This window comes from Protopterus annectens, chromosome 1.part0 (genome assembly GCF_019279795.1).
Source record: "Protopterus annectens isolate FY-2018-M chromosome 1.part0, PAN1.0, whole genome shotgun sequence".
NCBI lineage: Eukaryota > Metazoa > Chordata > Ceratodontiformes > Protopteridae > Protopterus > Protopterus annectens.
This window is the reverse complement of record NC_056725.1, coordinates 1,356,516,525-1,356,530,205: the sequence shown is the minus strand read 5'-3', so window position 1 is coordinate 1,356,530,205 and position 13,681 is coordinate 1,356,516,525. Positions and strand designations below refer to the sequence as shown.

The 13,681-nt window shown below is 39.5% G+C and overlaps 1 protein-coding gene across 4 annotated transcripts in view; it reads left to right on the top strand.

Moving 5' to 3' along the window:
* Positions 1-13,681, top strand: part of FIG4 (FIG4 phosphoinositide 5-phosphatase) — a 3,828,182-nt gene that overhangs the window by 762,181 nt on the left and 3,052,320 nt on the right. The window lies entirely within an intron of this gene.

Here is a 13,681-nt window from a genome sequence, read left to right as displayed (position 1 = left end):
TGAGCCTCATTTAGTGATGTATTACATTGTTCTTTCCATGAACAGCATTACTGGTAAATTTCTGCATAGTCTACTGCCTTAGTTTGTGATGGAATTGCACTAGTGGCAGTTGTGATGCCCACCACTGCTACCAATATGTGATGTCCCCACACTGGGCCAGTAATCAAGGAGACTGAATCCTCACCACTGACACTGGAGAGGGACGTCCACTTGGAATACAAATGGATACACTCAGTATTTCCAGATGCAGATCTTTCTGCATCAAGTACAATTTCCCTTAAGAGCACACAGGAAACACACACAGCCTAGGGTCTGGATGTCTCTATTTCTGTCTCCCTCCAGGTCCCCAGTAAGACTCCCACTAGTACAGCTGTAAGGTTAGGCCCTTAGAAGAGTGTCCAAGCCAAGTCCTCCAGCACCCTCTCTGTAAACCCAGTGCTTCATGTCCCTGCCCCAAGTAGCTGACATGTCTCTTTAAGATCTAATTTACACACACACACACACACACACACACACACACCTGGGAAAGGCTGGCACAGATTACCCGCTCTACCAGCTTTGTCCAGGCTTTAAGGTAGTTATCACTGCCACCAGGCACTCCACAATCAGCTACTCTAAGGGCTTTAACAAAGGGTGTCCAATTATGCTGTACAGTATTAATACTGATACAAAGGATAGTAGTTAACCAAGACAGCTAGACCTTCTGGAGTGGCCCACACAGTGTCACTAAACAAATATAAGTACGCTGAAGGGTTAGATACTTTCTACAAGGACCAGCCACAATAGAAGTTTTAAATATATTTAATAATAATAGAACACAAAAATATTGAATATATATTTACAGTAAACCACAGAGTTCAAATCACAGAAAATATTGAAATGAACACTGATTGTCAGACTCATACAAATAAAGAAAAACACTCTCAAAACTAAGCTTCACTATATTCCTGACTGAATCTAGGATAATTTCCTGTTCCCTAATAACTTACGTGAGCAGTCTTTCTAGTTAGGCTTCCAAACAGAATGCTCAATACTCTGAGATTTCTCTTTGTAATATCTAAAATATAATTTCTAAGAGGGCTGGCAGAATGACCTCATCTGGTCACCTGACATTAGGTTCTCACAGTATTCCCCTTTGAAGCTGATATAGGAATTTAGCATAGACAGCTACAATACACATCTAAATGTTTATGGTGCTTCCCCTCTTTTTACTGAGCTAATGAACAAGGGCTTTTTTTCCAGACCTAGCTTCTCCGGCCCTATTCATGACTATGGGGTGCCATATTAATGGTTTAACAGCTCGTTTGCATTTCCCTTATTTTTCTTAAAGCAAGCTAGCTGGTTAACCGATGCTGTCCCATTATCCTGTATTAAAACATACATTTAAAGCGACTACAATAATACATGTACATTTCTCTTCATTTCAGCAAGGTGCATTTCGGTACAAGCAAACCTCACAAAGACGTTTTCAGCACAAGCATGTGTACAAATTAGTTTGATATGCAAACGACATACAGTTCTAATACATCTGTAACACAAGCATCTTTTATAAATCAGTTTGATAGTCAAAGGGCATATTCTTTACAGAACTCTGACTGGCTATGCTGGCACTTGCCCATATCATCACAGCAGTATTGTGAATTCTCCTCCAGGACTTGTGCTTCAGTACTTCTACAGCTGTTTATATTCCAGTTTTGCTGATAGAGTCTTACACTCTGCTTATCATTTACTTGCTTGAAGTTGCATTCCAGTGCCTTTCTTTTTACTCTGCTACAGTTTTTTCCCCTTTTCTTTGTGTATGCCCCAGCCCCCACTGACACATTAAGCTAAAGTTTCTGAAATTGTAACAGTAGGACTAGAGCTGCAATATTGGCTTCATTTGATTAGATCCCCCTAGACAAAAAAATATTTTTGCAGCTTGAATGTTTCACCAGCCCTCCCACCCTTTTCCTGATGTGGTTTAAAAGGCTAGGTCTCTGGCTTCCACCTCTTATGGTGATCTGATTTCAAAAACTCCTTCCCTTCCCTCTTTCATTGCAATTCTGTGTTGTATAAGCCATTTAAGTACCAAGTGCCCACCCAACAAACCAGTATTGCTTGTGTATAAATGTAATCTATAAAGCTACACGTAGAACTGAAACCTGTAACATAGTGTGGCTAAAACAAGAACTGAAACCTGTAATATGGTGTGGCTAAAAAAAAAGCCATTACGTGGAGATAAGTTTAGAGTTGCAAGTTTGGGTGTTGAACTCGTTGGGAGGGTGGCCTAATGGTTAAGGTGTTTGCCTTACAAATACAAGGTGCAGGGTTTGAGTCTCACAGGGGATAATTGGCTAGGCTTAAAATGGCTCGCAAGGGCAGTTAGCTTAGTACTAACCTAAGAACCTAAGAACCTAAGAACAGCATTACTGTCAAATCAGCACAATCTAACCTAGTCTAGCTGCCAAACCACAGAGACCACCCAAGGAAACCACTGTATAACCTAGTCCATAACCTACATTAGCCCACCCATATGCAGGTCTGGACAACATAAACATGCAATTTTCAAATGTCTATGTAGTGACCTTGGTAGATATGGGCATCCTGAGACAGTGTAACAGTTGTCATGTTCACAGACCATCATTTAATCTTTTAAGGAACAAACACGTTATGGGAGAGAGGAACATACACAATTTCACTGCAGGCAAAAATCTCACATACAAACAAGGTTATCAAAAACATACAGTGTAGACTTGAGTGCAAGTAATGTACTGTATCTTTAAGTAGTGTGTCAAGACTGTACGTGCACATATAAAATCCCAGACACGTGCACTCCATAGAGCCATTTTGTAGGAGCAGTCACAGTCACAGTGATAGCATGCATGAATACAGTTGTTAGTTCGTATATAAGTTAAAGCCAGTAACTTTAAATAATAATGTGTTTGTATATAATAAAGCTGCTTGAACAGAAGCCACAAAGACTCCTCTATAATTTCCAGAATGGGAGAGCAACATGGTGTCAGAACCGGGATCGAAGAGAATAAAATTTGGAGCCATGAGGTGCAGAGACTACAGTGAAGGTAAAACTAAGAGGAATAAGTACAAAAATAGCCAGAAAAAAAATCAAAGGTAATGAGAAGTAACATGGACTGTTTACTTGATAGAAAAGACAAAAAGGGGCATTGCAAGGGTACAAACCGCACTATTAAGCAAGCGGAAGCACGAAAAGTTTGTTAACTAAAGGAAATGTTTTAAACTTACTTGATGACACGATTAACAAAGTTAAATGAGCATGTTTAAAGACAAAATGAACATGTATAAAGTAAAATGAGTGTGTTTCAAGCAAAACTAGGCATGTTCGGAGTAAAACGAGGACAAGAAAAGTACATTGGGCATTAAAAGGGCTAAAATGAGCAAAGGGCTTAAATGAGCAAAACTAATATAATAAGAGCAAAAAAAGGGCCACATTAAGCAGAAATAAAGCAAGGTGACTGCATGTGTTTGACAAAGTGCTATGCTTTGGCACAACTACAACTTAATATTGTATGAAGGGCATAACTAAAGTTATTTCTCAAAAGTGTGTAAAAGTGCTTACAGTGTATGCTTATTACTGTGCATGTATTTTGAAAAGTTTACTGTGTGCAAAGTGCAACTATTTCGTGAAATACAGACAAAGTATAGCCATATCTAAAGGTTTCTTGTGCTGGGTGTGTCTGTTCGCACTGTCACCAATACAGTGTGTTTCTTGCATTGTAGAGAATTGCCTAGCAAGGTACTGCCATTTTGGGGATATTTCATTATGCTATGTTGTTCGCAAAGTGCAATTACTTAGAAAAGTTACTGAGTTTAAGGCAAAAATATGTTTGGCTTATTTGCATTGTGCAGTTATTTGATATGTTTCTTACATTGATAAGAGATGATTTCTTGCAAAACGATATTACAAGAGTATTGAAGTACGCGAGAAGTTTATTTCGCAAAGCCCAGTTATTCAGACGTACACGAGTTGGTCTATTAGCATTCTTTCGAAAAGCTCAAAAGGTATAAATTCAGAAGCACAAAGGCAGTGGACAAAGTTACAAATACTGTCATAAGTTTCTGGCATATGTGCAAGTTTGTGCTTGTTTGCAAAACCCTTCACTGGTATGTGTTAATATGGCAGAATGATTTTGAAAACCCCTATCAGTTGTATTTGGTCAGAATATTGCGGAGAATTGGAGAATATTTGAGCAAGAGTTATGATATGTTTATACAAGCAGCTTATGCAGATAGAGATTTATGCACCAGGGCATTCATTTTGCTAAACCTTGTTGGGTCAGAGGCCATAGAAAGAGAGCATTCATTTGTGTATGCACCTGCAGTATGTGAGGGAGAAGGTGAAATCCGTTCATATTGTTGTACAACCTGAATCGAGGGAAGACCCCAAGTGTTTGAAGCGCAGGTTCAGAAAGATGTGTAACCCCCAGACAAATATTACAGTAGAGAGGCATTTGTTCTACACGAGAGATCAGAAACCTGGGGAAACATTTGCAGCTTATATAACTGACCTGAGAAACAGAGCTAAAATGTGTCAGTTTGGTGACTTAAACGATGAGTTGATAAAGGACAGGCTTGTATGTGGCATTAACAGTGCTGCTGTGAGAAAAATGTTACTTTGTGACAGTGATTTAATGTTAAGCAAAGCCATAGAGATTTGTCGAATCCATGAGGTGACAGAAAAACACACAAGTATGCTTGCAAGTGACAAGAGCATGGTTTCAGTTAGCTCTAGAGCAAATGTAGACAGCATGCAACACGTGGCAAACAAAAGTAGGCCAAAGCATGTGGCAGCTGTAGGGGTTCCAAGGATGATGCACAGCTTCCCAGCAAATTCTAAAAAGGGAGTGCGTTCCAGCTCAATGCAGTACCAGCATGAATCAATAAAACCCAAGTCTAACTTTATTGTTAACTGTGAAAATTGTGGTGCAAATCATGAGTCTAAAAGAGAGAAGTGCTTAGCATTTGGTCAGCAGTATCATAAGTGTAAAAAATGTAACCGTTTCCAAACGTTTTGTAAATCGAGTAAGTGTCACACAGTTGTAAAGAAAGGTTACACAAAAAAGCAAGTTGATCAAGTAGAGTCAAAGTAGTCAGCTTTCTATGTTGATGGTGTATCTGTGCTTGGTGAAAGAGTTGGTGCGGTAAATTTTTTAACAAGGAGCAAAGTATTTTGTATTGTCCATATTAATAGAAAATCCATAGAGCTTAAAGTAGACACTGGTTCAAAGTATAATGTCATATCAGCAGACACATTTGCTAAAGTGAGAACTAATGAACAACTCAATGTAGTCAGGGCGAGACTTGTTGCTTGTGAAGGTGAAGAAATTCAAACAAAATATGCGGTGATGCTTTCATGTTATTTGGCCAAGAACTGTTGCAACTTGTTATTCTACATAGTCAGAAGGCCAGTGCAATCTTTACTGGGTCTCAAAGACAGTTTGAGAATGAATCTGCTTTCTTTTGCTAAAGAAGTTCATCATGTAAGTGCATTTCCAAGTTCTAATTTTTCACAAGCCATTTTCTCAGAATATGCTGATATTTTCGATGACAAGTTAGGCAAACTTCCAGGTGTATTCCATGAAGTTAGACCCAGAGTTCACTCCAGTAGTGAGACCAGCAAGAAGAGTTCAGATAGCTATGCAGGATAAAGTTAAAGCTCAGTTGGATAAAATGGTGCAGCAAGGTGTGATTTGTCCAGTCACAGAAACAAATTAATGGCTATTGTCCATGGTAGCAACTCACAAAAAAGACTCAGATGACATTGGGATATGCATTGACCCAGGAGACCTGAACAAAGCATTGACGAGACCGTATCATCTGATGTGCACAGTCTTCTTGTATGTGCCACAGATTACATCTAAGAATGTTGAAGAAGTTGCAGCTCTAATACCAAATGCCACTGTTTTCTCTGTCTTGGATGCAAAGAGTTCATTCTGGAAAGTAATGCTTGATCGCAAATCTTCATTTGTAACTATTTTTGGTACTCCGTTTGGCAGATACAGATTCTTAAGGATGCCATTTGGAGTAAATTCTACAAGTGAAGTCTTTTAGCGTGCAATGGAACAAATTTTTTCAGGTTATGCTTGTGCCATAATAGTAGATGATTTATTGGTTGGAATGGTAATGATTTATTGGTTGGAATGGGCAATGGTGAAGCAGAGCATGACAGAAACCTAAAGAAAGTTCTAGATAGAGCATGTGAAATAAGCTTGAAGCCCAGTCCTCTGAAGTGTAAATTCAGGCATCCAGAAGTTACTTACCTTGGTCATTTGTTCACAAGTACAGGCTTGAGATCAGACCCGACCAAGCAAACCGCTATTCTTGAAATGTCAGCACCAGCTAATGTACAAGCTTTACAATGTTTTCTAGGTATGGTCAACTATTTAAGAAAATTTATACCAGACTTCAGTGAGTTAACAGCACCTTTAAGAGAGCTCACATTAAAAAATGTTGCATGGTCATGGTTGGAACAGCACTAGAAGGCATTTGAAGACCATAAGTAGAAAATTGCCACCCCACCTACAATAAGATGTTATGACATGAACAAACCAGTTACTCTTTCCTGTGATCCTTCAAAATTTGATCTTAGTGCAGTCCTACTTCAAGAGGGCAAACCAGTAGCCTATGCATGTAGCACACTTACCAAACTGAGATGCAGTATGCTCAGATTGAGCAAGAGCTTTTTGCATAGTATTTGCATGTTCAAAGTTTCATGATTATATTTATGGTCAAGGTATACAGATTGAAACTGACCACTAACCTCTAGTTACTATTTTAAAGAGGCCAATGCATTCTGCTCCAGCGAGATTACAGAGATTGATACAAAAGTACAATTTCAAAATGGTCTACACAAAAAGGCAAATTGCTTTATCTGGCTGATATCTTATCCAGATCGCCCAGAAATACTACAGAACAGCTAGATGCAGAGAATTTTAACTGATGTGATGTCAGTGCGGAATTTTTCCACCACTAGACTTGATGAGTTAAGAGATTACACTCCGAATGATGTAATTTTACAGAAGCTCAGACACAGCATTCATGTTGTGTAGCCGTCAAAGCAATCTAGTGTACCACCTGAAGTGCAAACCTACTCTCCTTACAGGGATGAATTGTTGATGGAAGATGGCATTATTTTCAAAGGTCCTAAAATTGTTGTTCCTGCTTCCTTGCAACAAAAGTAAATCCAGATTTTGCATTGTGGCCACCCAGGATCCACATCCATTAAGAGAAGAGCCAGAGAATTATTGTTTTGGCCATCATTCCCAAAAGACATTGATAAAGTATTTTTTCTTGTTAAGTATACAGTAGTACTAGACCCCATTTGCAAAGAGAACCACTTCAGCTAAGTCCAGTTCCTGAACTACGTTGGTCAATCGTTGCAACTGATATCTTTGAGTGGAACAATCAGCACTATTTGGTTTTGGTAGATTCTTATTCAAATTGGTTTGATATTGCTCTTCTACCTAACCTAGCATCCACTGCTGTTATTACTAAGTTGAAATGTCATTTCTCAGTTCATGGTAGTCCACACAAAGTTCTTTCTGACAATGGTACTCAATTTACTAGCCAGTTCTTTCAGAAATTTGCAAAAGAATGGAACTTTGTACGTATCACTAGTAGTCCTGAATATCCTCAGTCCAATGGTCTAGCAAAACATGCAGTACAGAGTGAAAAGCAGTTACTTGAAAGGTCAAAGTGTGACAGCACCAATGTGTTCTTGAATTTGCTTAATCTCAGAAACATACCCCATGATGATATTCTTGGCTCACCTGCTCAAAGACTGCTTTCCAGGCAAACTAGAACTACACTACCGATTACTTCCAGTCTGTTGAAGCCTAAATCTAAGAACAATAAAACCATCAAGGCTCAGTTGTTTAAGAAGCATAATATCCAGAAATCTGATTATGAACAATCGAGCAAATTACTTCGTCCATTGAGGGAAGGAGAGGCAGTAAGAATCCAGACAACGAAAGGTTTTGATCGAATAGGACAGATTACAGGCATCTGTGCCAAACCAAGATTTTATCTGCTAGACTCCAAAGGTGTGGAATATAGGAGGAATCGTAGACATCTTCTTCCTGTACCAGAATCACCATCACAATATTGTTTCTGTGATGCAGACTTCAGATCTAAGAGTGAATCAGACACTGTTCCCATACCAGAATGTGTTCAAAATCCTGATTCCATTCCAGAAAATCAGAACATTCCAGATGTCAAACATTTTGCAGAGACTGTTATGTTGCTAAAGCTCATTCACAATTTTACATCACATACTATGGGCGATTATCAAAGCTTAGTGTGAAATAATTTGTGTATTTAGCATTGTATAGTGCATGACAAAAAAATTGCTTGTGATTTCTGGATGCCAATAGACTCTGTGTCATATGATCTAATTCTCAGAGGGAGGAAATAGATCAGAGTGAAGTGATGTGCTGTATCTTTAAGTAGCATGTCAAGACTGCATGTGCACATACAAAATTCCAGACACGTGCACTCCATAGAGCCATTTTGTAAGAGCAGTCACAGTGATAGCATGCATGAATAGAATTGTTAGTTTGTATATAAGTTAAAGCCAGTAACCTTAAATAATAATGTCTTTGTATATAATAAAACTGCTTGAACAGAACCCGTGAAGACTCCTCTATTGTTTCCAGAATAGGAGAGTGATGCACAATATCCACCATACACACAGACTACCTTATGCTGAGGCATTATAAAGCAATCTTCTCAAACCTCAAAGACCTCCTAACTCCATAAATGGCAAAGCCTGTCTTCAGTAATATCTAAAGCACTCACCAAAAGCAACACCAAACACCACATATAAGCCTTCACCCAGTGGAGCCCCAAAAGCAAAGTCCATAATGCAAGCAAGCACATTACCCAGGACTTTTGTCACAGTGGACTCCATTATATGACACACTCACTCACCAGACTGAACACAGAGAAGATTTTTATTTATTTATTTATTTATTTTTAATTTTACATTTGTTTACCGGGAAAGTCCGACTGGACGAGGTCCATTTTCAGCAAAGGCCTGGGGAGAAAAGCTCCACAATAGTAGGAAATAAGACTATACAAAAATGCAGAAATACAAAAAAAATACAGAATACAAAAATCTTAGTGAACATTTGAGTTAGTTGTTTATCATAATCAATGAAAAAACAGCTGAGAGAGTAAAAAGCACAACATTTCTGGGGGTGCACATTGCAGAAGACTTGACGTGGTCAGCCAACATGAATGCCATCATTAAGAAGGTGCACCAACTGCTTCACTTCTTGCTAAGTTTGAGGAGTGCAAATCTACCATCATCGGCTCTCACAACCTTCTACAGGGGCACCATCGAAAGCATACTGACAAACAGCATTACAGTATAGTATGGAAGCTGCTCTGCTTCCAAGCACCAATACCTCCAGAGGGTAGTGAAAGCAACTGAGAAGATTATCAGGAACTCCCTGCCATCCATACAAAACCTGCACATGTCCAGATGTCTCAGCAGGGTAAGGAAAATAACCAGGGATAGCACTCATCCTGCTTACAAGTTGTTCTCACGTTTAACATCAGGAAGGTGCCTTGATTCATACGCTGCAAAACTACGAGATTCAAAAACAGCTTCTTTCCACTACCCATCAGGTCACTGAACTCTAGGAACAGTATCCTTCACACTGGACATTAAGGCAGGAATCCAACAATACTGAAAAGTCTCTATAGTGCAATATATAACGAGGTCTTACCCGCACCCAGAGATATGGACATATACTAACAACAAAGTCAGCAGTAATCAAACTGAACTGTCTTTACTGTGCAGTATAAATGTAGGTCTTAAATCAATTGCTTAAGTGCAGTTTTTCCAGTGAAAATAAGCTAATAACCTAGTAATTAATGGCAATCTGTTAAATCGGTGGAATAATGCAAATATTTATTATTGTTCTGTTTGTTGTCAGTGTCAACAAATTTTTCTGTATTATCATCATGTTAAAGGTAGTCTATGTATTATATGCACATTGAGTCCGAAGAAAAGTAATTTTGCTCAGTTCACACTTAGTGAATCGAAGTGACAATAAAGTTTACTTTGACTTTATTTTTCGGCAGGATCTGCCAAGTTATTCATGCACTCAAGTCACTACACCAAAGGTACTGGTATGATTCTATCATAGTCCATGTGGGCATTAATTACCTAAGACATACCTCCCTGGACTATGGGAAGAGATACACTATTGATCTGTCTCTCTGAATCTGTGTTTCAGGCAAGTATGTGCTTTGCATTGAATAGCATTCTACCTTCACCAAGAATGTTGCTGCAATACAAACAAAAGATGACTGACTTTTTGGTATAATTTCTGGTGTCTTTCCAGGGGGATTCAAAATTTGTAAACATGGTTAACAAACCACATTGCTTTGCAAAGGGTGCACTACACCTTTCTCCCCCTAGGCTTCTGAATATTGGCTAATACTTTATCCACCCTCTTAGAGCCTTTTTTAGGAAATGAGAAACTGACAAACCTACCGGCGTAGCAAATAAAAGGAAAGAAACCTAAAGGTGCTACTGCTCAGTGCTAGAAGCTTAAACAAGAAAATCAACACTCTGCAAGCTCTTCTTACTCTAAAGAATATAGACATCTGTGTCTTTAACAATGCAAGTACTCCGGTATTGCAAGGCTTTGATGCCTTCCACACATTTAGTATGTCAGAATAAGCCTACTCCATCCTCTCAGTTCCATTTATGTAAAAATAGTAACTTATTAAGAACAAGTAAAAATAATGAGTCACATGATTCATCCAATAAAATCTTAAAGAACTATGCCTAAAATAAGCAAAACGGAGAATTGTAAGTTGTTGCTAGTACATACAAAAGCCATTTCTTTTGATAATAAAAAGTCACTTACTATAAAAAATATTTATAAAAATACATGTATGAAAAATTAGTTTGCAAAAAAAAATCTTTGTGTCAAATATTTAAAATGTATTCTAAATACTAGTTTCATGGCATTAAGTTTAAGTAAGGGTTGAATGGAAAGAAATTTATTAAGTCCTGGGGTATTGTGAGCATTCAGCCTAAGTTGCCACAAAAGCTCTTCATGCTCTAGTCTAGTTTGCCATTCCCCTCTAGCGTTTACACTTGCTTTCTCAACAATCCCAAAGTGAAATGTGTCAATCTGCGTACAACTTAAGGAATTGTTTATACAATAGATTGTTGTCATTCTTATTTCTTACGTTGGTGTTCCCGTAAATTCTTTAGCATAAACTTCTTTCTGTCTTGGCCACATAAAATGCTGGCTAAGTCGAGCACTTTGCTAAAGCACATCTTCCTTAGTTTGACAGTTACCCTTATAAAAATGTACTGTGGTTCCTGCTCAGTTTTCTAGATTCAAAGTTTTTACTTCAAAAACGTATGAACATTGTTTACAAAATCCACACTTTAACATATGTCCAAACTGCCTGTCGACATTCTGGTCCATTTCTAACATATTTTAAAAATGTTGTGCTGCTTTGTATATTATTAAAGGTTCCCTTCCCATCAGATTAAGAATATCTGGGTCCTGTTTAAACATGTTCCAGTTATTACTTACTGTTAATTTTATGTCTTTGCTGCACTGGCTGTATTCTAAACCAAGGCATGTTCAAATTTCTTCAAAGTGGAAATTATCCCTGGGTATTGTGCCTTGTCCTTATTCAAATGTCCCTCACCTAATAAGGTTTGAAATTTTCTCACCCATTTTAATAATACCTTCCACACAATATCATGAAATAAATCTTTTGGGTAACCCCTAGAAATAATGTCCTATTCAGTGTTGCAGTATTCTTTACATATGGGTTGTATTCCACCCACAAACCCATCTGGTCTGTATACAAAAGCTTAGCGCTACTGCCTGTATGTGGGACATCGCACGTAGGTTCAGACGTCAGCTTTAAAAGGGATGTCCGTACTTACCATCTTCAGAACTTTTTCACCACCATTCAGAAAGGTTGACTCATATGTTCAGTCTCCCATTGGATCCCGTTGCTTTGTCATACACCTTCAGATAAATACCCCATGGGGATTTAAAATATTGCTACTGCCTTTTGTTTTGTTAATGTCATCCAGGATGGGCAAGTGTAGGTGTGGAAGGCAAATTCCACATAAAGATAGCCACAAGCTTTGCTTGTTTTGCTTAGGGCCTACCCATGACCACCGGTCCTGTTCTGTTTCTCAGGGCTTCGTTCCCAAAACTATGAGCAGTTGTCTGTCGGCTTTGAACTTGTACTTAGAAAAAACAGTGACTCAAACGTCTGGCTAGGGATGCTATGGAGGATTCAGCGAGTGCTTCTGAGCCATCTTTTATGAGGAAAGTTAGCAAGGTTAGACCTGAATACTCTTTAGCTGTACCTGCTCCCTCCGACGTACCCCTTGAGGTTGATGAAATCCTGGCAGTATGATCGAAGGTAAAGTCCACTCCCTTGCCAGTTACTGGAATGGAACCTATAAGGGGTGCAGATCCTAGCACGTCCGAGGCTATGCAGACATCCAGTTTGGACGATTTGGGGGAACTGCGGCTTGTAATCGCTGAAGACTCCGGAAATACCCCAGCTTCCTTATCTAAAGAACTACCGAAGGTTAGGCCTATGACTGCCATTTCTCCACAACAGGATAGGCCTCTGAAAAAGAAGCAAAGGACTTGGCATGTCACAGCTCCCTCTACCCCTACATCAGATTGGGATGTTTTTTCCCCAGGGCCTTATTAAGGCACTGATGGTGTTGAGGCCTGTGACTTCACCTTTACCTGTAGCGGGCACGGCGTTTGCCTCTTCTCCAGTCCAGCTGTCCTGGTCCCAAGGCCCAGGACAACCTGCAGAACTTCAAATTCAGGACTCAGAATCTGATAAGTCTTCATCTAATGAGGACTCTCCGGCATACCCCTTCAAGCCATCTTACCTTCTCTGGACCTCAAGGATGCATATCTACATATCCTTATACACCCCTGCTTCAGAAGATTTTTGCATTTCTCGGTGGGTTCTTTGCACTTTCAATTCACTGCCTTGCCATTTGGTCTTTCTACTGCTCCAAGGGTATTCACAAAGTGCCTAGCCCCAGCCATTGTATACTTAAGGCTGAAAGGCCTTCATGTCTACCCTTACTTGGATGATCTTCTGTTTCTGGCCAGCAGCCCAGACCTCTTAACCCAGCATCTGAACCTAGCCATCCCCTTTCTGCAGACACTGGGTTTCACAGTAAATCTCAAAAAATCCTCTCTCACACATGTCAGCATCTTATATTCCTGGGGTGCAGGTTTTGCACAGATTTGATGAGGGTTTTTCTCCTTCTGGAGAATGCAGCCTTCTCAGGGCATTCATGGAAGCTGTTCTGCCTCTCCCTTCTGTCGCAGCCAGGGAGTTTCTGAGACTGCTAGGGTTCATGGCCTCTGCTATTCCCATGCTGCCCTTTGCAAAGCTGCAGATGAGAAAGTTCTAGTGGTTTCTAAAGACAGTTTGGTCCCAGCATGCTCATCCATTAGATGTCATAATCCCACCTTTCCCTGCCTGAAAGCAGAGTTAGGTTGGTGGATGCAGCAACTCAATCAGAACCCTGGCCTGCCTCTTCAGGTTCCTCAACCAGGTCAGCAACACTTCACAGATGTCTCAGGCTTCGGGTGGAGAGCAATTTTTGCTTCCAGAAGGTTCAGGGCCTGTA